Genomic DNA, 25,278 nt, shown 5'->3' on the forward strand with positions numbered 1-25,278 from the left:
GGTAGATTTTAATTAGGTATTAAACGAAACAAAACAGTTCTGGGACCTATTGTTTTTGAGTTTTTCTTTAGCCCCTTAATTTGGGTCCCAAAGATTTGACTTAATTTTACGGAAAATGCAGAAATCAAAGTGATATCTTTCTCCAGCCGTCACTCGCTAACAAAGCGTTTCCGAACCGATGTCTATACGAACTTTCTTCTTTATTTTCAACAGTAAAACATGTCCTGAAAATTTATTACATTCTTCCTGAATAATCAATCCTATTCTTTGTTCAGCAAAGAACACAACGGAAAATGTCTTTTTGCTGTTAATTTTCCTAACATTCTGGCATCGGATATATATATTCGTATGTAATTCTAGACCGTGATTATACCATTTTCGTAGCAATCTAATGACTTGTTTAAAGTCTCTTCAACCAGTAGTAGTACCTAACAGTAAATATTAATTGCCACGTAATACTAACAAATAATATTGTCTTCATATGGGATCAGTTGATGAAGGGCAGGTAGACCTACAGGCTAATCCCTGAACTTCAGAGATGGCTGAACCGCAAGCACGGGAAACTGGGGTACGAGTTGACTCCCCAGTTCCTTACCGGTCCCTTGTTTTAAAGCGTACCTGTGCGCGCGGTTCCTCTCCCGGTTCCTGCAGCATAGGGAAGTAATCTAAACAGAATTCGGCATGCTTTCCCCGGATAACATCACGGGGACTATTCCGCGGACCGAACGGACGTGGCATGCGGTATCTACGATGTTTTTTTATCTTCTACGTTTTCCCCGCCCGTCGAATCCGGATTCGCAACTAAGCATAAACTTAGATCCGAGGGGTGCCAGCGCCTCAAACTACCTCAGAAGAGCACAAGACGCCGCCCAGTTAGCCGGGATTCGATCTTTTCTTGCTTGCCATGCCTCTAATGGGTAGCTCCCAAAAGGGAATTACCCACCGAGACTACAGTCTTACATTCTCCCCGATGGCATCTCAAAGGGGTCCCCACCCGATCATTGAATGTCGAAGACCGAAGCCTCCTACCCTTCCCGGACGGGGCTATCCCTCATGACGTTACTATGAACACACAACTCCTGACGCAGATGGAGCCGTCTTGTACGCCCGACTTCCGCGCAGCTTGCAGGATGTACATCGAGGCTCCTGTTTACAATCTTGACGTGTATGACCCGCCTTACCGCACGTGAAGCAATGACCACTCCTATCGGTGCCATTACAGAACTTGGCCGTATGGCCTGGACTCCAACATCTGAAACAGAGGTCGTCGGAGGTACGCCGCATCACCCGACAGGCCATCCACCCAACGCGAACACGCCTACAAGATAGCAGTTTGTCCGCAAGGATGAACGGCCCTGCCGATGTGACTATTTGCGTTGAGCCGTAAGCCGAGTAGGAAAATGTTTTTGATAAAACATCTGTAGCGACCGACTCACCCGTTATTTAGCGAAGTTCCACAAGAAACTCATCCTGCGTCGTAAGAGCATCCACGTCCTTAACTAGGACGTGGATTCTCCTACCACCCGTTCCAGTCAGGGCTGTGGTGTTACCATCCACTTTTTCGGCAATATCTGTGCTCAACTGTTCGGCCTCATCACTATCGGCCGCACCCGGAGGTGTAGGTCCTCCCCTTGTCACTTCCGTAGGAAGAGGACCGTATCTGCGATGTTTGTCAATGTTATCTGTACAAGATGGAAGAAGTACAGGGATGAATCAGTTTTCCCCCTGAGTTTCCCTTGGGGCTGATTCATATTAAAGTAAGTCCGGCCCCAAGGTAGAATTAATAATAAAAAAAATTAATTAAAAAAGAAATTGGCTTCCTATTAATAAATTTTCTATTCCTGAAATACCCTTGTGTATCGTAATCTTTTATTCGTTATTACCTTGGATTTATTTTTATTACCTTGCAATATGGTCAGGTTTTTTCCATTACGATGGGAAAATTGGAATAATTAGTGTATAATTAATTAACAATTATTACTAAGCTTCATTGAGCGTTGAATAATTATTATTTATTATTACTCTTTTTTTGTTTAATTGAATCATTCTGACTCGGTGTTCATTTAATTATTAATTATACATTAGCAATTTTTGTTTCGTCATCCGTATTATTTATTGAGTCTTTATTTTCATTTTATTTCCATAAGTTTCTTAAATTATAAAGGAAATGATAATCCTGAATCGGTCGATCGGTTTAGCAGTTTTCTGGATATGTGTATTCAATAGCTTGTTTAGAAAATTTTTCTCCTGAACTAACGTAGACATACATATTATCTCAGTAATCTTGCATAAGAGAAAAGTTATGAAAAATTTAACTTTTTATTTTTATTTTTCAATTATCCATACATTTTTACTTTCCCGTCTAGATAGCGCTGTAACAGAGCTGTAGCTCTAGAAGGGAAAGTATTGTAATCGGTCCAATTTGGACATGTGCGGTTTTTAACGGATCTTAACGTTTTGTTGGCACCTAAGGAACCAAAAACTCTGGATGGAAATTTTCTGGATGTTAAATGTTTGTATGAACATGTGTGTTCAATATTGACCTCTAAATCACCTTGTATCTCCAGAACTGCTCGACCGATTTTAACCAAACTCTGTCAGATTCTTTCTATATATGATGCCATTAAATTTTCAACTTAAAAAGTCAAGGGGGTGAAGCTGTAGAGCAAGGTCACCCCCAGTATATCGAAATTTCGCCTAATTAAGGTCATATTTTTCTTAGGTGCATTTGTTTAATATTAAAAAATAACAATATTTGCAATAAAAAAAAAAAAACATTTTTTTACAAAATCGCACCCCTACCCCATTTAAATGTGGTCTTGAGCTATGTTGTGACGTCACCGGTAAACGGTAGGAGTAAATAAATGAATAGTATTTAAAATGTGAAAAAGTAACTCGGTCTGGCTGGGTCTCGAACTCGGTAAAAACATTTTTTAGAAACAGATTTTCGGAAAAGTAAAATTTCGACAGCTAACAGAATAACGGCCTGAGGTTATAATTTTACAAAATCACTTATTGTTCAGGTAACTATTATTCATTACTCTGCCAAGTACCGGCTCAATAAACGATTCCAAAACTTCTTTTTTTTGTTAGATAAACAGATTTCGGGTTCTGAAAGGTGTTTTTTTTTTTTTTTTAATATAAATTTGGTATATTTTGGAGTCGTCAGGGTAAACAAGAATTCGATTATAACAATTTAAAATTTAATAAAATGATTGAGATGCGTGATGGACGTATTTACGTAATTTAAAATTACGTCCATTTAAAATTTAAAATTCATTTAAAATTTAAAATTACGTAATTATGAATTAAAATGCGCACCTAGAACGGCATTTCAAATACACTAAGTTTCAAACTGAATTTTATATATATATATATATATATATCCTGCTGCAGGTAATAAAATAAAGATTTTTATTTTTTATAGCGTGGGCTTATCAAATATTTAATAAACCATTGTTGAAATATTATTTTGATTAGTTAATTTAAATTCAATTATGATAATGTAAGTAAACGTGTAAATCTTTATCATTTATTCATAAATACTCTTTTTAGTAAGGTATATATATATATATTGATTACTGTAACTGATATAGTATAACTTTAAATAAATTATGTTAAAACGAAGAGGTGTAAATTATGTAATTAAAAAACGGAAGAAACATTCTGTTTTATAATCATTATTTTATTACTGTAATTTATTTGTGTTATTTAATAAACTTTGTAAACAAATTAATAATTATACGAGTAAATTAACTAACTGCAATTGCATAATACAATTTATAACTAGTCATAATTACACTGTACTTGAACAACAGAGCTATATCAATCCAAAGGTTAGATTTACTTACCCGATAATACAGTATCATCCCTTTTTAAAGCTTTGAAAGAACTCGTGTTTGTATTAATATAGTTTATTTGGAAAATATAAACACGGTTATATGTAGAGATTATATTCCTCATGCTGCCAGTAATTTTTTCTGAAAAGGCCGGTAATCCTGCGTTATGTGCAGCTTACTTCCACGACCCAGTTAGACCGGTGACCTTGAGATGAGAAGGTGTGTGTATTTGTTTGTTTTTCATTGTGTATTCGTCTCCTTTGAACGATTGAGATCGTAACTTTCCGTGTGCGTTCAGAACGGTGTTAACTTTAAAACAAGGAATAAACAGAACAGTGAAAGACCAGTTTTCCGTTAGATCTCCAGGTACACCGGTTCCTTATCGGCGCTGTGTAAAAGCGCTAATCGAGGTATTTAGGAAAACGGGATCTGTAAAGGAATACGAGCCAAGCGGTAGACCAGCGGCACTCGAAGGAAAACTGCAAGACATATCAGCTGTTATGTAACGCAGTCCCGATAAGACCATGCGAAAGTCGGCCCGACATAAAAATATCGGTGTTGCAACCGCAAAGATTGCAATTCGTAAGAAGCTCGTGTAAAGTTAAGACGGTGTCGGTAAGAGACAGGGGACAGTGAATTCAATACTGGGAAGGTTTCAATAGTTTATAGTGGAGAATTTTGTCGATATTTTGCATGCACCGGGTTCCATTTATCAGGGCATATATAGAATTCGCGTTTATGGTCTGCCGACAACCCACATGCCGTACATGAAATTCGTCTACATGACCAGAAGAAGATCGATGTGTGGTTTGCAATATCTAAGAGAAGAAAAGTCGGTCTATCATCCGGAGATCCTGGATTCGAATTCCGGTCAGGCATGGAATTTTTCATACGTTACAAAAATTATATTTCATATTCCTACGCAGAAGCTTCGAGTTTCTGCAGTGAATTTCATCTAGCAAAAAGAAAAAATCTTTCGCAGACGCAATAAATTTAGCTGGTTATTGAGAAATCATTCACCATTCATTGGAGAGGATACTGAGGACGAAATTAATAACGCATGGATTCAACAAAATGGCGCGGCCACACGCATACAGCCAGACAATCCTTGAAGTTATTGCAAGAGGTTTTCGGAGATCGAATCATTTCCAACCGCTTTTGTCCACTTTCTTTTTCGGACTTAAGCCCACCGAAGTTTTAGTTCTGGGGTTATGAAATAATAATGTATATCGAGGAAACCCCCAAAGCCTCCATGAACTTCAAACTGCTATTCGTGGTTTCACCTAGAACAATCCACATAAATAACCTGTGAGAGTCTTAAGAGGACAAGAAAAAACGCGTACAGATGTTCATGGGGACTATTTCTAAAAGTACTGTAAGAAAAGTCGATTTTGTTGGATTAGTGGATGTCAGGTGTATAGTTACTTTTCAAACACCACATAACATTTGGAAGAGTGACGTTTTCGTGTTATTGTATCGTTAAAAAAAATTAAATCGCACCATTCGATTTATCAATATTTTCTGGGTAAAGTTTTTAAACATCTCTTACTTATCGTCTACCGTTTACCTTTTATGAAAAATATTTTAGGAAATTTTGGAAAGATAAAATTTATATATCTATAAATAAGTTACACGAAGTTTAATAGAGGTTAAGAGTTAACGGAATAGCCTTGTTTTCCCTCTTTAAGTGCATCCCTTTCCGATCGATGAGTGATGCGTTTTACCAATTATATAATATTTATACGTCAATAATTCTCTTAGCAACAATTATTGTTTATAGGTTATAATCACGGCTGGAATTATCAGATTGTTGTACTTTATGAGCATGTCGGGAACGACGTAGTGACCGATTGAACTAATGACCTAAACTTAATATTAATAATTTATTTACTTATTGCATTTAAGTAGCATAGTTATTTATTTATTCCCCTTATATGATACTTAAACAAAACAAATATTTTATATACCAGTATATGAAAGAAAGTTGTCTATTGTCTATTATAATAAAAAAATATTTTATCAATTGGAAACTACTTTTACGTAGACGCATGAAATAATGTTAAGATAATTACATGAAGGTATTAAATAAAGTAAATAATAACTACAATATAAATCATCTGATATATATATATATATATATATATATAGAGCACTGGGCAGAAATCGTACTGCGTAAACACCCAGCTGGGGCCATCGCAATGCTTTGCTTTAATTAGACAGTCGGATTCCCCCGGTCCGTGCCAGTTATGAGTTGATCGTTGAATGGCGGCTGAAGGGACAAGTTCGGCCCGACCACGGTTCGGGCTATATATTATCTTTATTAATCTCTTGGGTTACCAATCAACTATACAAACTTATAAATTAAATTCACTACGTTTTACTTAGAATTGTCTAAGCTTCTTCAGATGACAATACACGTCATACAGAATTCTCTTGCATACTACAAAATGAACTGATATACCCATACTAGATAACAACATTTTGTCCCCACCCTTATTGTATAAAGGGTGTAAGGGTTTAATAGATATTTCACCCTTATTGTAATAGATCTTCCTACTTACACATGACTCATCTTATCTTTAGTTATATGTATCTCTTTATATAACCTGATTGCTATTTCCTGTGTATTGAAGAACTAGAGGGATCTATTACAGTAAGAGTGGGGACAAAATATTGTTATCTAGGAATCAGTTAATTTCTTAGTATGTAAGAGAATTTTGTATGTTTATGAATGTGTAATATCACCTGAGGAAGCTTACAGAATTCTAACTGAAACTTAGTGTATTTAATTTATAAGTTTGTATAGTTGATTGGTTAACCCAAGGGATTAATAAAGATAATATTTTTAAGTAAAATATGTCTTGTTATATTTAATTCTATCCAATGAAGAGGAAAATAAACTTAAATAAAATTACATTTAAGTTAATTTATATAAATCTAGTAGTTTCTGTGAGTCTGTTACTCTTTCACGAAAAAGCTATTGAACCGATTCAGCTGAAATTTTGCATGAATGTAATTTTTATTTCTGGCATAAACGTAAGACGATTATCGTTACGAAAGATTTCACCGTTTCAAGATGGTAGCCGTTTTAATGGCTTGTTAATTCAACTTCAGTATGGTCATAACCGTTGATCAAATCGAATTCGGAGACCGCTTGCAGTATTTGAAATTAATTAAATAACAAAATGTTTATTTGTTTTTTCCGATATCTTTCTCGGTTAACGAAAAAAGTAGCTTTAAAGGTCCGACGGTGTACGTACGACGTACATTCCTTTAGATTTGCTCTTCGCTTTCAAACGACTCCAGTTTCCACTTAAAGTTGATTTTTCGATGACAATAAATAAGTCACAAAGGCAAACCCCTCAAATGGCTCTCCATTTGAAGAGCCAATACTTCTTGCCTGGGCAACTGCATGTGACCTTGCTCCAGAGTCTCCTATGGGAACAATCTGTGCATATTTGTTATATATACATTCATACTCTGCATATAAAAGCTGTATATATAGTGTACAAGTACATTCTTTAGATTATATTTACAAACTGTTCCACAAAAAGATACGAAAAAATTAAAAATATAAATAAAAAGCAAAAAAATTAAAGAAAAACAAAATTAATAAAAAATGAGAAACGACGTACGGTCACCTCCTTGTGGTGTTTGCCGCGTAATGCTAAGAACAGTGCGAAATACCTTTTTACCCGTACAAAGGACGGGTAACCGGCTATAACCTCTATCTTTAAGATGGAAGCCCGACTATTCTGAAAACAAATTAACAATCCACTCAAAGTTTTGAGTCCTGTGCTGAGCAAACTATAGGTCTGAAGTAATTAAGATTCATGCGCTGATAATTTTTATAAATTGATTAGACTTCAATTGTTGTCAGTATTATTCTCACAAGGACGAGAATAATGAAACAGTGGGGGGGCCTAGGGGGCGGAGCCCCTAAATAGACGGAAAGGCGAACGATACAAAACCCGACCGGCTTGTAATTAAAAATGCGTAATAGAGATTATGTTAGCAAATATAAAAATGACAACAGATGTAAAATAAGGTTCTCTCTCTCTAAAAATATTGTGTTGAATTATACGAAAACAGTTTTATTATTGTTTGGTTTGATAAAGGTTAATTTTAGTTTTTTTAAAAACAAGGTTTTTAGCAAAAGATTGCATATTAAGAAACACAGGCATAAGTTAATTATTTTTTATTTTCTAATTATCGGTCTATATGAGAAATATTTATGAATGTCAAGCAGCGAACTGACTACCCACTTCTGTATCTTGATATTTTGAAAAGTTGTTGTTATTGACGTTTTTGAGAAATAGGAGTATATCTAAGCATAATACTTAATGATGATAAGTTTCATGTTTTATTAAATTGATTTAAACCAAACAGAGATGAATTTTTTAATCATCCCAAGAGAATTTGTAATTGAATAAAACAAAACAAGAAATTTCACTTTGTAGGGAACAAAAATACTATTGTTATCATCAATTACAATTCTATCCACGTAATTAGTTATAAAAATAAATAAAAAATTGTTTTCTTCAACAAATAGTTTATTGTTATTTTTCTAAGAGGATTTAATTTAGACGATTCTACGACAAGATGCTGATGATAGAGCGTGCAATAACTGTGTAAAGTTTTGTACAACATAATAGAGTTTTGAATAGAATCTGATTTTAAAACTTATAAAAATTACTTTATTAACTAAATTTTATCAAAACTGGCTTTATTTATTTCCAAAACGATTCGTTTACAGATTGTTATTGTTTTAAAAGGATTTTCAGTAAAATGGAAAATATATTTTAGTATTTTGAAAAAAGATGTATAAGCATATAAAAGACTCGCACCTAACGATTTTATGTTAAGCTAATCTATTGTATACTGAAATCGGAACAAAAAATTTGATTTTAAACTAGCATGATTGAGAAATAATGAACTGTTCACATAGAATGATTACATCCGATTTTATGTATCGATAGCTGCTTGTATGTCATTGTAATGTGGGATAACATATTTTAATACGATTGTGACACTCTGTAATAATGTGTATTTTTTTTTTTTTTTTTTAATTATTCGTTTTGTTTGGGATGTATTTGTGAAATATTTTTATTAGAGTACTTAGTTGATGAAGAAATTTGGCCGCTTCAGTACGTTTTTTTTTTACATTTTTTGTGGTACCTGCATGGTTGGTTTTACAAAACCACTGATGTTCGGTTTAATTTTAAATATATGTATGCAAATGACCAGTTTGACCTTGTTCACTTATTACCTTCATCTCCAAGACTACATGATGGATATTTATGTGGGACTTTTAAGTGAATGAAAGGAAAAAAAAACAGAAGACTGACGCCACATTTTTTAATCGCTGATGTATTCACTGTTTCGTAAAGAAATGTGTACTATTTAATTTGTTGTTCTATTAAACGGAACAGAATAGTAAACATTTTTGATAACATGTACAAGGTGTTCGTTAAATCACATATCTTGTCAGTGAAACAAATTATAATATTTATTGATAAGAGTAATTTTAATTATATGATACTAGCCGGCCATTCTAGCGAAAATTGGACCTTCGGGACCGAGGTCGGCCCAGGCGAATCTCAGAGCCAACTCAGGGACAACTCGGGGCTATCTCAGGCCCGCAGAGCTCGCTTTGCTCGTCATTTTCGTGTTGCCAGGAGAACCGGTGCGCTGAACACCCACAGGGCTCGCTTCTGCCGCTATTCACGTCTACCCAGAGGGCCCCGCCCCCTGGTAAATAGATTACGAGAAAACTTCGTAATCTATTACAGCTATTGCGGCCTACCCCAGGGCCTCAGAGCTTGCTTCGCCCGCCATTCCCGTGTTGCAGGGGGACGGCGCCTTGGACACCCGCAGAGCTCTCTTCAGTCGCTATTCCCGTCTACCCAGAGGGGTCTGCTCCCAGGACCCTCGCACTTTTCGTTATACTCATGATTCTGATAATAATACTGTTAAATACAGAACAATTAAAGTATTCAGGCTTTATAGAAACCAGAAAAAGAAACTAAATTACGAAAGCCAGAATAATATTAGCTTTTTTCTTTTTTTTTTATTCCTCCCAGAGACGGACCTGCATTTAAGCATAAACACAGCCTTGAGAGATGCCATCGCCTCTAACCACTGGGACACTGGAAAGGAACAGCGCCAGGGCCCGCTGGGAAGGAGACAGAAATATAATAATGAATTTTTTTTTTCGTTAATGAATATCATTAATTTACAACTTTACCCTGCTTGGAGGTGAAGAAATAATGAATTTTTTAATAGTTTAACTTTCAAGGAAGCTAAGACTTCAATCTATGGCCTAAAATCTTCCATGGTATAATACGAATGTATACTGAAAATTTGAAAACGATCGATCGGTTGGTTCTTTGAAATTTTTCGAGATAAAATATCTCTAAAAACATTCTATTGGCAAGAAACTTGGGCAAAAGTTTGTTTTTTTTTTTTTGTTTATCCCGTACAAACAAAAGCCCTTTTCTTTATATAATAGTATAAATAACTGAACGCCATTGCGTTTACAGTTAATTCAAAACGTATTCAGTTTAATTCAAATTGCGTATAATTCGAAACAGACCGTACCCTTAAAAAAGCCTAATATTTAAAAATAGATTAGATATATGTTTCGTTTGGATACCTTTAGTTAAAAATAATTGGAATAAATCTTTTTTTTTTTTTTTTACTGTTTCTTGGTGAACGATTCTCCAGATAAGCAGCGCTCGTGCATTGGGAATATTAAATGGAAATTTTGTAGTATATAAAAAACGCCATGCCTGACCGGGATTCGAACCCGTAATCTTTAGATGAAAACCCCATTTGTCAATATTTAGCTAGTTGAGAAATTTTTGTTTAAGTTTTCTAAATTAAAATCAAAACAAAAGTGTTGAATACGAATAAATGTGTATACAAACCGTAGTTGTTGAATGATAGACGGCTCAGTTACTGTAGGTTCTGTGAACGTACATACCTTAATAATATTTATATTATTCTCTTTATCGGATTACAGCGCCTTTGAAACTCAACACAATACTTACGAAGTATCAATATCGCGTATGGCATAGCACGTGCGTACTTAACCGGCTGTACATCTGTAATAGGTCATATATGCAGTCGTCTTTTGATAATAATTTTCTATTATACCGTTGCACTGTTTTCTTTTATTAATATATTCTGTAATGATACTCTTAGTGGTATCTATAAAATCATTATTCTGACCGTACGGTTATTGATAATCAAAGATTCTGTTGTTTAAGATTAAATGTTTTATCTGATCTAGAAAGGATGTATTAAAGTGTTGTTCTTGAATGCCCGGCGTGAAACCTTTTGTTCCATATAATTATGTCACCGGTACGTAGACACCTGTTTGATACCTTGCCATCGATTTTTTTGCACATGGAGGCCCTCATCTATTATTAATCTTCTTAGTTATTATTATTATCACCTCTATTATTTAATTATTTATTGTCTATAATACTTATAATAAAAAAAACAAACATAATAAGTCGAGATTTATGATTGAATCATGATACCACGTATTGTCCTAAAACATCAGTTGTTTTTATTTGTATCTTTTTTATTTTATTATATCACCGTTGCGTATGCGAGTTGAACTTATATTTATACTAAGAATAATATCTGTCCCCTACTGCGTACAGGTAGTGTATATATATTGCATTGTTACACGACAGAAACGGGTACATTGATTTGTTACTTTAAACGATCTCTCATGGTTGTTGTCGTAATTTTTTTTTACGGCTGTGAAATATGTAAAGCACTTTGGATTTATAAAAGGCATCATCTTATAAGATGTCATCTTATAAGAGGTCATTGTTGCTTTTCGTAAAAGTAATGATGCTACATAATTAGTGAATAATATTATGTTGAACGAAACACAATAAAGATATACTGGGTGATATTTAAGTACGGAAACAGCTCTGTATATCTGAGAGGTAGTGGAAGGAAAAAGAAATGGAGGGATCTACATGCTTAAAAAAAATCTGAATTATGGTAAAATTTTTAATTTTTCTCCGCCATCTTGGATCCGCCATATTTAATCAAACTTGATTTATTTAAACAGGAAGGTGGACATATGACACATGATTTAGATTTAAAATTTTACTAGAAAAACAATGTTTTTCTGTTATCGCCTTCGTTATATAGAGTCATATGCATTCAAAGTTGCGATGACGGAAAAATCATGTTATTAATAAAACGAGGTTGCATGAACAGTTTTGATGCATTTTACATTCATAATGCGTATAATAACGAACTTTAAACAGTGCTATAATATTGATAATAATTCACAATACAACAAAAAATTAAACGGCTATATCATCTGATATTATTTACGTTAAATATTACAATATTTATTTCAAAAATCTAAGTAAATGTTTTCGATCGTAAATTACGACTGAAATAAATTTTCAAAGCATACCGGTCTGAAATAAATGTTCAAAATGCTTCTCCTCTACAGCTTGGCAGTCCGCTAACCTCAGGTAATATCCGTTTTTAACTTGTATCATGTATGATGGTACATGATAGATTCGTCGATATTTATTCTTTTCGATTCGTCAATATCTGCAGGTTTAGTTTTGTAAACATTATGTTCAGGTACCCCAAAAAAAAGTAATTCAGCGGAGACAGGTCTGGAGACGGTGCAGGCCATTCTACAGCTCCTCTACGACCTATCCAGCCATTTGGAAATTGTTCATTTAAAATTTGCTGTGTCCTTAGATAATAACGAGGGTGTCCCTTTTCATTTTCCTGTTTAGCCTCCGGAAATTACCGTTCTGGTATTACTTCAGAGGATGATATGTGTGAGTGTAAATGAAGTGTAGTCTTGTACAGTCTCAGTTCGTCCATTCCTGAGATGTGTGATTAATTGAAACCCAACCGCCAAAGAACACCGGTATCCACAATCTAGTGATCAAATTTGTATAAAAGTTACTGCCTTTACTAGGACTTGATCGTTGGAACTTTTCACTTCCAAATCGGTTGATTTGGGAAGACGCGTTCACCACTAGACCAACTCGGTGGTTTGAAGTGGTGTCCCGTCTTGCTGAAACCATACATTATTATTTACTTCTTGTCCAACACTTTTCCGGATATTTGGTAAACTCCTATCGGCTAACAAGTCGCAGTAAGCCTCTCCTGCCGACCTCCGTGGGCCGAATGGTAGCGTCTCGGCCTTACACACGGAGGTCATGGGTTTGAATCCCGGTCCGGTATGGCATTTTTCACACGCTACACTCATCTCATCCTCTGCGGAAAGAATTGCTTGACTGCGGATCCGGAAGTTAAACAAACAAAAAAAAAAATGTAAGCATCTCCTGTAAGATTGTTCATCTAATACAAAACGCCCTGTAATACAATGACCTGTCCGAACGTTCACTTTCTGAAGGTGCTGTGTATGAGCTTCCGACATCCATCTGGTATTATTATCGTTGCAAAATCGACAGTTTTGCTTATTCACATAGCCGTTTAGCATAAAAGTCGCTTCATCAGTAAGTATTATTTAATTATAAAAATTTGCTTCTACGTCTAATTTTTGCATTATAATATCAGAATACTCAACTCGCCGTTCAAAATCATCTTCTGAAAGTTCTTGCACCAGGTGTATCTTATAAGGATCAAATTTATTTGTTTTAATATTTTGAACTGAAAAATAACTGACGTCATGTCGGACAACATTTTTCCAAATCGATGAATGAGGGTCTTCAACAAAGATCTGCGATACATCTAATGACCTTTCATTGGTTATGAGAGTTCTCGGTTTTCCTGGAGCGAGACCGATTCTTTACAGTACTGGTTTCTTCAAATCGCTGTACTGTATTGATCACAGTCGATTTCCTTATCGGTTCTGTGTTTGGAAATCTATTGTTAAATAAATCACCTATCTCCTGTAAAGGTTGTCACCATACCCGTACAACGTCAACAGAGTTGTTGTTTCGGTTTCGTTTAAAGAAGGCATTGTTATTTGAAGATTTAATATTTAATAAAACTAAATAAATGAACCAGGAAACTAATAATAAAACTATTACAAAAAAAAAACAGATATGAACACCTTGGCCTAGAACTTAATTTTTACTAGCACTATAAAATTTTACCATTACAAGTATGCTGAAGTAAAAAGGTGAAACGAGGAATTAATAAAATGCATTGTTTCAGCGCATTTATTTACTATTATCAATATTATAGCCCTGTTGATGCAATAAAATTGTTCATGCAGTGCGTTTTTCCTCGTTTTATCATAAATACGATTTTTCCGTCATCGCACCTTGGAATGCTTATAAGTCGATAACGAAGGCATTCACAGAAAAACGTGTTTCACCATCTTTTTTTTTTGTAAAATTTTAAATTGAAATCACGGTTAAATAAATTAAATTTGATTTAATAAGGCGGATCCAAGATGGCAGATAAAAATTAAAAATCCACCATAATACAGATCTTTTTTAACTACGTAGACATCATTTCTTTCTGCCTCCAAATACCTCTTAGATATGTAGTATAAAGCTGTTTTCATACTTAAACATCACTCGAAATATAACAAAATACAACAACCAACAACTTATTTGAATTTTCAGAAAATTATTTTTCAAAAAAAATATATATATATATTTTTTTTTATACGGATCGGTATTCCGTATATAATAATATAATCGCACATGAGCAATGGATAGATACCACCGCTACTTCAGGATTAAAAAAAAAGGACTGCTCTCATTTGTACTAATGAATTAACGGGTGGATCCTGTGGTTAAAACATTAATCAAAGCAGCATCACAAAATATACAATTAATTACAATAAAAAATTAAATGGTGGTTAAAGAGAATATTAATTATAAAAAAAAAACAAAAAAACAACTACAAATAACTTCAATTCGGAATATGTGTTAATAAAGGTTATTTGAGTCATCTATCTATCTATCTATTATTATTTATCTTTGGAAGGAAGAGAGATGTATCTATCTGTAGAAGAGGGTTTTTCTTTGTTCGAGATAAACAAAAAAACTACTCCATCAATCGCAACCAAATTTTTACCCATGTTTCTTGGCATAACTAAGAAGGTTTTTTTTGATATTGAAGATTTGCCGATTGAAGCACAAACTTTAATGAATTGAACTAATGAACTGAACTGTGAGCTTCTGTCACTGTGTTACCTGGCTTTGAACTGGATGATTCAAATCAATCGAATGAATGATATTTTAGAAATAATAGAATTAAATTTACATTAAATTAAAATATTTCTGTTTAACAATAATGGGCTTTCCGTGGGGACTGTGTGTAAGGCTAGAGTTCTGAGTTCTGAGTTCTGGACCGATCATCACCATTAACTGGTAACAAACGGGTTGCCATTGGGGCGCTGTTGTGGGAGCTGTAATGGGGCGCTCTTATAATATCTTTGGAAATAATCGTCCGATTTTCAAAATTCAAACGGGGTATTTGTTAGTAGGCTGAAGGCTAACTTTTGCATGCATCAGGTAAATTCTCGACCTAACAGATTACGGCTATTCGGAAATTATATATATTATATTATATTATATATATATATATATATATATATATATATATATATATATATATATATATATATAGAGAGAGAGAGAGAGAGAGAGAGAGAGAGATATTGTTTGTTATCGCAACACGCGAGAACCGACGACCGTCCGATTGCTTTCAAATTTTCAGGGTACATTCCTGTTATCCCAGGGAAGGTTTTAAGCCACCGACCGAGGCCGTAGCTCTCTTGAAGGTTAAGGTATCAAAAATATTCATTATTTCTTCGCCCTTAAGGAGGGCGAAGTTGTGAATTAAAATAATTTATTTAGGTAAAAATAAATTAATCCATTTGCTTCTTTATCATATTTCTGCCACCGTGGTAAAGAAATATGTTATGAATATTTCGTCGTCAAAGGTGTGTGTACTTTAATTACTATTATTCTGTCCTTTGTAATTTAGTTTCTTTTACAGGTTTTTATAAAGCCTGAATACTATAATTATTATTTATCAGTATTATTCTCTCAACCATGAAGGTAACGTATCAGTGCGATGGTCCAAGGGATGGGGCCCTTCGGGTTCATGAGAATGGCGACTGAAGCAAGCTCTGCGGGTGTCCAGGGTGCAAATCGGGAACGGCGAACGAAGCGAGCTGGTAGATCTCGGTTTTAATTTTTTTTTTTAACTGTTGTCAAGTTATTTAAAAGTTGTAATTCTTTGTAACTCTCTATAACTAAGAGCTATTCTCATATAACGATTATGGAAAGTAATTAGAAGAAAAGTTTATACTAAAAACGTTTGGCTTATAAAAATCTTTCATTTAAATTCTATAAGCCTACATGACTATTTCGATTTTTAAATCATCATTACTTGACAATCAGGAAAAATATAAATGAACCACTACGACGACTTCACCCATAGGCAGTTCGAGTTGTTGGTTTAAATTGTCCTTATACTTAAGATCAATTTACATTTTTTTTTTGTTTTAATTGGGATTGGGTGAAACAACAATTAATTTACATCATTAGAGTGTAGATAGAGCTTTAATAAGCTACTAATTAGAAGACTAATGTATCTTTGTAAGGATTGAACTTTGGGAAAATGTTATTTTTGGCATGTAATTTAGGAAACTGAATATTCCCGAGTTCCAAATAGTGATTTTTTTTTTAAATTAACGAATGAACGGTTTATCGTGAATGATTCAAAAACTATAAATCATTTATATTTTCATATTTCCAAAACACTACACATCACATTACGTGAAACGTTTTTCTTGACTCTTGATTTCCTACGACCAAAATGTTTCATCTGGAGGTCCCGGGTTTGAATCCCGGTAGTACATGTCATTTTTCATACGCCATAAAATGTCAATTTCATATTTCCACGGGACAAGATTTCGTGCTTATTTGGTGAATGAATCATTAAAAAATAAGAGAAAAAAAACATTTTGAAGTTGAGAAAAGTTTTTTTTTACCCCATTTTTCATTAAAAATGGGGTACATTTATTTAATTGTTAATAACTTTCAAAGAGGTCTTTAAACGTAACGACTTATTGCATTCGATAGATCAGAAAATTTCCTTCCAGAATTTATTTCCTTCTATTTTATTTTTTTTGTTGTTAATTGTAGATCATTTGATAATCTGATAAAAATATAGTTCATTTGACCAACACCAGGTCGGTCTATTTGTAAAGCTCGTCCTCGTAAATCAGGTGATTTCAAAGTCACTGTGATTTCAAAGGTGATTTTCAACGAGTTCGGATTTCGGACTTTCCTTTGTTTTATTCAACTTATCTTACATCATTTTGTTCAGAATTAAATTCTCTACAAATTTTGTTTAAAAGTATTTTATGTTTATTATCCGTTTAATAAAGTTATTGTACGTGAAATATGAAAAACAAAAATATTTACCCCAATTTATTGAATTACACGCCAGATTTCTCAAAACTTATTGCAGATACGTTTTCGGGACCCATTTTATTCGATTTTTCAGGTCAATATCCATCAGAAATCACTAATTCTGCCCCTTTAGTAACGTCCTAAAAATTTAAGTACGACTTCACAACGGGTTAGCTTAAATCTTAAAGCTTAAACTTTATTATTCTTATATTTTTTATCTTGTTTCTTCAATACCGTACTGAATGTAATCATATTTACTGTACTGGATTCGATTTATATTCTATTAATTAAAGCGTGTTTAGTCAAATTGTCTAAAGGTTCTGTGTCTTCTACCTGCGAAAAGAATTACGCATTTACCCTACTAAATATGTACACGTACAGATACTATACTGTACACCTTTTTTGAGAAAACAGTTTTGATTTACGCGGTTTTAATTTACGCGATAATTTTCAGGGATGAATTAACCGCGTAAATCATGGGATTGCTGTATTATTACATTTAGATGGAAGTTTTTTTTAAAAATATTTGTAACAATATTTTACCGATTGAAATTTCTTTGCTATTTATGCGGTGCGCAGATGCATGTACGCCATATACTTTTTATTATTATTATTATTGTCAATCTTTAATTTTAAATAATTTATTAATTCATATATATATATATATGTGTGTGTGTGTGATGTGTGAAAATTGTTTTTTTCTGTGGGAGATTAAATTGACGTTTAAGTAATTAAAAAGAATAATGATTTGAAGATTTAGAAGAATCGATGTCCTTGACGTTGTTTATTATAAATTACTTAATATATTTTCACTACATTGGTCCACCGACTTCTAGAATCTCTTATAATTTCTAGATTCATGATTGCCGTTTTACTTGCGTTTTGTTTAATTCATAAAATAGTTTTAAATTTACGTTCATCAAATATCTCCAATCATTTTATTCTTATTTCAAATTTTTATCGATGTGTTCCTGTTGTTGTACTGACCATTCCGACGATAATATGTTTAACGGAATAACGTTTACGTCCGTCAAATCACGAGATCCGCTTCTTTTAAAAGAAAGCGGATCTCATCTTCACAAATCATGAGATCCGCGTTTAAAAATCGTTTAGTTGAACCGGTAATCGGCAAATACCAGTTTGCATTGTCTACTATAATGTGTTTTTTCCAAATTTGTCTTATTTTATTGTTTTAAATTTAAATTAATTTTTCTCTGACTATTTATGACTGTTATTTGTGACTATTTATTAATGTTATTTTGGTTTAAGTTCGCTTCGTTAGGGAGCGAAGAAAAACCGTTAACGAATTACATAAATTTCGCTATGCTTTTATTGAAGTTCGTATATTTGAATCTTTTTAAACGTTGTGATTTTTTTGGAAGGAAAATTATTATACATATTGATAGATATGGTACTGCAACTATAAAACAACTATAAATTACATATACACATTTTTTGCTGCACTTCATTAAACTTATTTCAATTGAAAGTAAGATACGATCATCCAATTCTTTAATAAAGTGTACAGATACATAATTGCATTGTGGTGGGCACAATATTGATTTTGTTTCACGTCGCTCAAGTATATATGTGGTTTAAGTGAGAACGTGTCGGAACCGTAACCACACACAGATCGGTTCGAATCTGACTGCATATACATACATTTCTTTTGAACTTGTTTTTTTAATTTACTTATATTGATTTATTAATATAAATAATAAAATGATATAAATATTAATAATAATAATAAAATGAAAAGTACATAAAATTTTATTTCCCTAATAGCTGCTGATTTATTTATTTATTTGTTTTTTTTTTGTACTGTTATTATTGAATTATTTATTGTTAAAAGGTTTTTTACAATCAGAGGTTAATAATTATTAATAAAACAATATATTTAAATTTAAAAAAAATATATATATGTAGTATATGAAGTCAGATTCGAACTTTCTCCTTGTAAAATCCAAATCAAAACTCCCAAAACCATAAAATTGTGTTAATGTTTCGGCGAGAGTTTTCTGTCAATTAAAAATATCGAAAATCAAAATTCAACAATTTATTTATTTATAGTTCTTCAAAGAGACATTGTCCGAATCAAGGAAGTACAGATATATATGAAAGGCGAGATAATTGTTATATATTTTTCCTACTTAATTTTCTTAAATACAAAAATATACACCTTTAAATATTCTCTTCCTTTAAAATTTTATTTGGCTATAACTCTGGAACTAATGAAAATGAGTACCACTTATGATATATCGCTGAAAAGCTCTCAATGATGGCTTATTACTGCAGTTAAGAAAAATTCCAAAATCCAAATTTAGAGCTCAGACTGTACACACGTTTTTGACCCAGTCAAAAATCAAAAGACGAGGTGCACAACTAGATGTTACAACTGTCCTAAATACAAAATTTCAACATTCTACAGATAATCGTTTGAGTTACGCGAGATGCATACATATATATGTACGTACGTACAGACGCCACGCTGAAACTTATCAAAACGGAGTCAGGGATGGTCAGAATGGATGTTTTCGTTGAAATCTGAAAACCAAAATTTTTCGCGTTTACAATATTTCCTTCACTTCGTACAAGGAAGTAAAAAAGAAAAAAAATTACTCATTGTCTACCATTCAAATCCACATAAAGATAACTAACTTTTACTGAGATTTAAACTTCGGACTTCAAAAATCAGCTGTTAAATAACTGATTTGGGACGACGAGTTAACCACTCGACCAGCCTCGGTGGGCTGCCCCAATTTGATGGGATAATTTTTATATTTATAATAGTAGAGGGGTTTCATAATGTTCTTCAGAGTTTCGAAAATTCATTAACAAAAAACTATTTCACTAATATGAATAAAACAAGTACTGTACAAAAGAGTACTTCAAATAGTTTTTTCCACATATCCTAGGCAGTTAGTAAACTATTTGCTCGCTAGGCGTCAACAGTAGAGACAATGACTGCAACGGGAAGAGAGAAGTCGTTTTGTGTGTTAGAATTTCACTTGTCAAAGTCAGTAATTTCTGTGCAACCTGCGTTTCGGTTGAAATTTCATAAGGAGCCACGAAGTGACAATTCAATTCGTGCATGGTATAAACAATTCAGTGAAACTTCAGTGCGAGCGAAAATCAACCGGTCGTTCATTAACCTCAGAAGTCAATGTCGAACGTGAGCGTGTAAGTTTCATTCGCAGCACGTTAAAATCGACTGCGGCTGCAGGCAGAAAATTAGAAATTCCGAAAACAACTCTGTGGAATGTTCTCCGTAAACGTTTATTATGCAAACCGTACCATCTTCAATTAATCCAACGTCTTTCTGATGGAGATAAAACCCGCAGGCTCGATTTTTGTTTACAGTTACAGGAAAAGATGTTGTTAGATGAAGGTTTTCTAAACAACATAATTTTCACCGATGAAGCTACTTTCCATATTAGTGGCAAAGTAAACCGCCATAACGTGCGAGTTTGGGGAACTGAAAACCCACACGCTTATGTGGAACACACTTGTGATTCTCCGAAAGTAAACGTTTTTTGTGCGATCTTTCGTGAAGCAGTGTACGGGCCGTTCTTTTTTATGGAAACGACAGTAACCGGCACGATATACCTGGATATGTTACAATTATGGCTTACGCCTCAGCTACTCAACGACTTCATTTTCCAGCAAACACATTATGCTGTGGCCACCAATATCACCAGACCTCACGCCATGTGATTTCTTTCTCTGGGGTTACGTGAAAGATAAGGTGTTTATCCCACCGATGCCGCACGATATCGCTGAGCTAAAGGATCGCATAATCAATGCAATCAACTCTATCGAAAATGACATGTTAGAATGAGTTTGGCAAGAGCTAGACTTTCATGTTGATGTGTGCCGTGTCACCAGAGGAGCACATATTGAACATTTATAGATTTTAACAAAAACTGTGAGTCCATGCATTACCTCGTACAACTTTCATTTAGGTAAGTGAAGTACTTTTTTTGTACTGAATTTTTGTAACTCCTAAGAACATTATGAAACGTCCTGTATTATATTTATCTATTTTGATTAACTTTAATCAGTTGTTTCATTAAATATAACTTAGTTTATAAAGATAAATATTACTTCCCTACTTTTTAGGCACACAATTTTTTTTTTCATTTCTCTCAAACATGGATTCATTTAATATTAGAATTTTCAGGCCTTAATATAAGCGTTACGCGAAAGATTCCAGTAATTTCAAAAATTAAATAAATAAACAGGGGTTTTAATGCTCTCAGATGAAATATTTTTAAATATCTTAAAACGACCTGAAAACATAAGGATTGTCATACGTCATGATTTTATAAAAACAGTTGTCTATGATAAATTTATCTCCTCTCCCCCCAAAAAATACCGCGGTTTCTTTTTTGGTGTTGTAGTATATCTTTAGTCAATACCTGACTGATCTACGTAATGTCAAGATGTGTTTTTAATAAAGTAAGGTCCGTTTTAAAATTAAAATAAAACTGAAAAATACGGGGAAAAACTTTATTACCGACGCATTTATTTACTGCTTTTCCACATAGTTGTCTTCAACTCAACACATTTTTCATAGCGTTTCACTAGTTTCTTTATTCCCTCATCAAAAAATTCCGCCGCCGCTGCCTTACATCACGCACTAACGTCTATTCCTATTCGTCGTCGTCAAACCTTTGTCATGGAATCCTTTAAGTTGAAGAGAATGAAAGTAATCGCTGCGAGCTAAGAAAAACTACTGGTTGGACAATTGAAGATTGTTTAACGAAATTTTTCGATCGCCTCAATATCTGATTTGCCGTGTACGGCCGGGCATCGTCGTGCAAAAACCAAATCCATTTCCGCCCAGAAGATTATGAATGCGGCTATCGCGTTGATTGTTGCTTGCCTCGACGTTCGAATAAGAAATCTAGGTTTCATATTCAAACAATGCATCATTTTCGTAATGAAATTTTCGTAACATTTTTCCTTGTGTGCGTCGGTTATATCTCCGTAATATCCGGCACAGAATTATCCATAGTCCAATTTGGTTCGTGAAACATCAAGAATCATTAAAAACAATTTTGACAGTGAAGTGCCGGTTTTCTCGAATTTTTTCATCAACTTATTCAATAAAATCATCTGTTATCACCGACGGCCGGCCGCTACTTCATCATGAACGTTCGTTCGCCCTTCTCGAAATGAACGTTACCACCGTCTTACTCATAATATACACAGCTTGTAAACTTCAAAAGTTTGCCTGTGAATTATTTTTAACCCTCAAAATCCGGATTACTTCTCGTACTTCACACTTGGCGTGAATTGTAGCACTCATTATAAATGAATGAACAAAAAACTAAGTAAACTATTTTTTCTAGCTGACTATCGACTGAAATAACTGAGTTATGCAAGCGCCATCTATTTACATCGCATATATAGGTGGCAAATTCTAAAAGTTCCTTTCTTTAAAAACAAGCCTAACATTATTATGAATCCGTAAGTACAAAATATTTATTTAATTCATAATAAGTGTAATATTGTTTCAGAATTCTGTCTTCATTCGTTCTCCTGAGATGCCCAAACCGCAGTACTTGATTCCTTTCTATTTTACACTATTTACTTACTACATCATGATCTTATAATTATTTTTTGTTTAGCCTCCGAAATTATCGTAAGGTATTAATTTAGAAGATGATTTGTATGAAAGTAAATGAAATGTAGTCTTGAACAGTTTCAGGTCGACCATTCCTGAGATGTGTGGTTAATTGAAACCCAACCACCAAAAAACACCGGTTTTCACGATGTAGTCTTCAAATTCGAATAAAAGCAACTACTTACATTTATTAGGATTTGAACCTTAGAACTTCAACTTCGAAATCATTTGATTTGTAACGAAGGGTTTGCCACTAGACGACTAACCCGGTGGGTTAATCGAGTATTTTGTAATATTGCTGTGATTCACATGGGTTACCTTTGATCCATCTAGAGAAAGGGGCGGTTCCTTTTTACTTCCTTGTACGAAGTACAATAAGTATTGTGAACGCGAAAAATTTCGGTTATCAGTTTTCAACGGAAGTATCCATTTTAACCATCCCTGAATCCATTTTTACTAGTTTCGGCGTGACGTCTTTACGTATGTACATATGTATCTCGCATAACTCAAAAACGATTAGCTGTAGGATGTTGAAATGTTATATTTTGGACTGTTGTAACATCTAGTTGTACATCTCCCCTGTTGATTGCAATCGACTGGACCAAAAGTGTTCAGAAAAGCCCATTATCGTCGATATATCATAAGTGGTACTTATTTTCATCGATTCCAGAGTTATAGTCAAATAAAACTTTAATTAATGAAATATTTTGAGCTTACAAGGGGAAGGTACATCGGTTCGAATCCTACTTCATCTCCGTTTCTTTTTTTAATTTTTTTTTTTTAATTTAAATATATTGATTTATTAATAATTATTAACGTCTGAATGTAAAAAAATATATACAATAAATAATAATTCAATAACAATAAAAAAAAATCAGAAGTTAGTGACATAAATTTTTTTATATTTTTCATTTTAATTGAAGAATTTTTACGGAGGTTAATAATCATTAATAAATAAATATATTTAAATTTAAAAAAAGTTAAAATATATATATATATATGTTAGTGTGTGTGTGTGTGTGTGTGTGTGTGTGTGTGTGTGTGTGTGTGTGTGTGTGTGTGTGTGTGTGTGTATGAGGTCGGATTCGAACCGATGAGTGCATGGTTACTGATCTTACACGATCTCACACCACATAACTACATGAGCGACGTGAAACAAAATTAATATATAAACTAATATACTCGTAAAATGCTGATACGGACACCACAAAAAAATTTGATGTAATATGGTGTCCACCACAATGCAGTTGTGTAACTGTCCACTTTACTAAAGAATTGGAGGATCGTATCTCATTTTCAAATGAAATAAGTTTAAATGAAGTGCACCAAAAAATGTGTACTTGCAATTTAATAGGAGTACAAGGAAGTCATGTGGTATCCATATACATTTTTTTTAAATAAGGATTAATATTAGTAAAAAAAAACATTACCTTATTTGTTGAATCTTCAATTCTCAGTTATAAATATTTTAGAGTTGATTTTACGTATAAATTATTATTTAATATCAACTATAATCATTTCTTCTGCACTTAGAAATAACACTTTTTTTTATTGTAGAAAGAATAGACAATTTATCAAAAATAATAACACAATTACTTTTATAACGTAAGCCATATATATACCGGCTTATTATATACGTAATTTTACTTAATGCGTTAGTATTTTTGGTGGTACTATTTTAATAAATATTTATAATCAGTAATACTAGTAATCAGTTTTAAACTGTGAACTTCGCTAAGATAATTTTTAAGGAAGTAATTTCTATTTGGTGACCCATTTTGAATTTGTATACGCTTCTCATTACTTATCTATTTACATTCTGATGGTTAATAAACTTTATATTTTATTGATTTATTTTAATAAGTTATTATTAGACGTACTTTTATTTGTTTTAATTGAATGCAACTTTAATAATAAATTAAATTACGAATTAAATAATTTAATTATTTAAATTAATACACACACGCACACGCACACACACACACACTCTCTCTCTCTCTCTCTCTCTCTCTCTCTCTCTCTCTCACGAGAGAGAGAGAGAGAGAGAGTAAGAGGTTGTTAATAAAGTATGCGACCCTTAAACAATGTCAAATTTGTCAAAATGTAGAAAAATAAAATTTAACAAATTTTCCTACCACAAAACGATCTATTTTTTCCGTATGATACCACCATACATAAACCCCATCATGGAAGGAGAGGGTAACTAAAGAATTTAAAATGGAAGAGTAGGGTTGTGACAAATCATTTTAAAGGACATTACAAAATAAAACTTTTGACGTTAAAAATTTGGGGCTACGACAACCCTAACCAAAATAGCAAAACATTTTAATTTATTTTAATTTCCAGCAGTTGCCCTATTACCTTCAAAATAACTGCTTAACAGTAAAAAAAAAAGAAAGAA

At 33.3% G+C, this 25,278-nt stretch overlaps 1 protein-coding gene across 1 annotated transcript in view; it reads left to right on the forward strand.

Moving 5' to 3' along the window:
- Positions 1–25,278, forward strand: part of Roc2 (Regulator of cullins 2) — a 394,011-nt gene that overhangs the window by 315,996 nt on the left and 52,737 nt on the right. The window lies entirely within an intron of this gene.

This window comes from Lycorma delicatula, chromosome 1 (genome assembly GCF_047948215.1).
Source record: "Lycorma delicatula isolate Av1 chromosome 1, ASM4794821v1, whole genome shotgun sequence".
NCBI classification, from domain to species: Eukaryota; Metazoa; Arthropoda; class Insecta; order Hemiptera; family Fulgoridae; genus Lycorma; species Lycorma delicatula.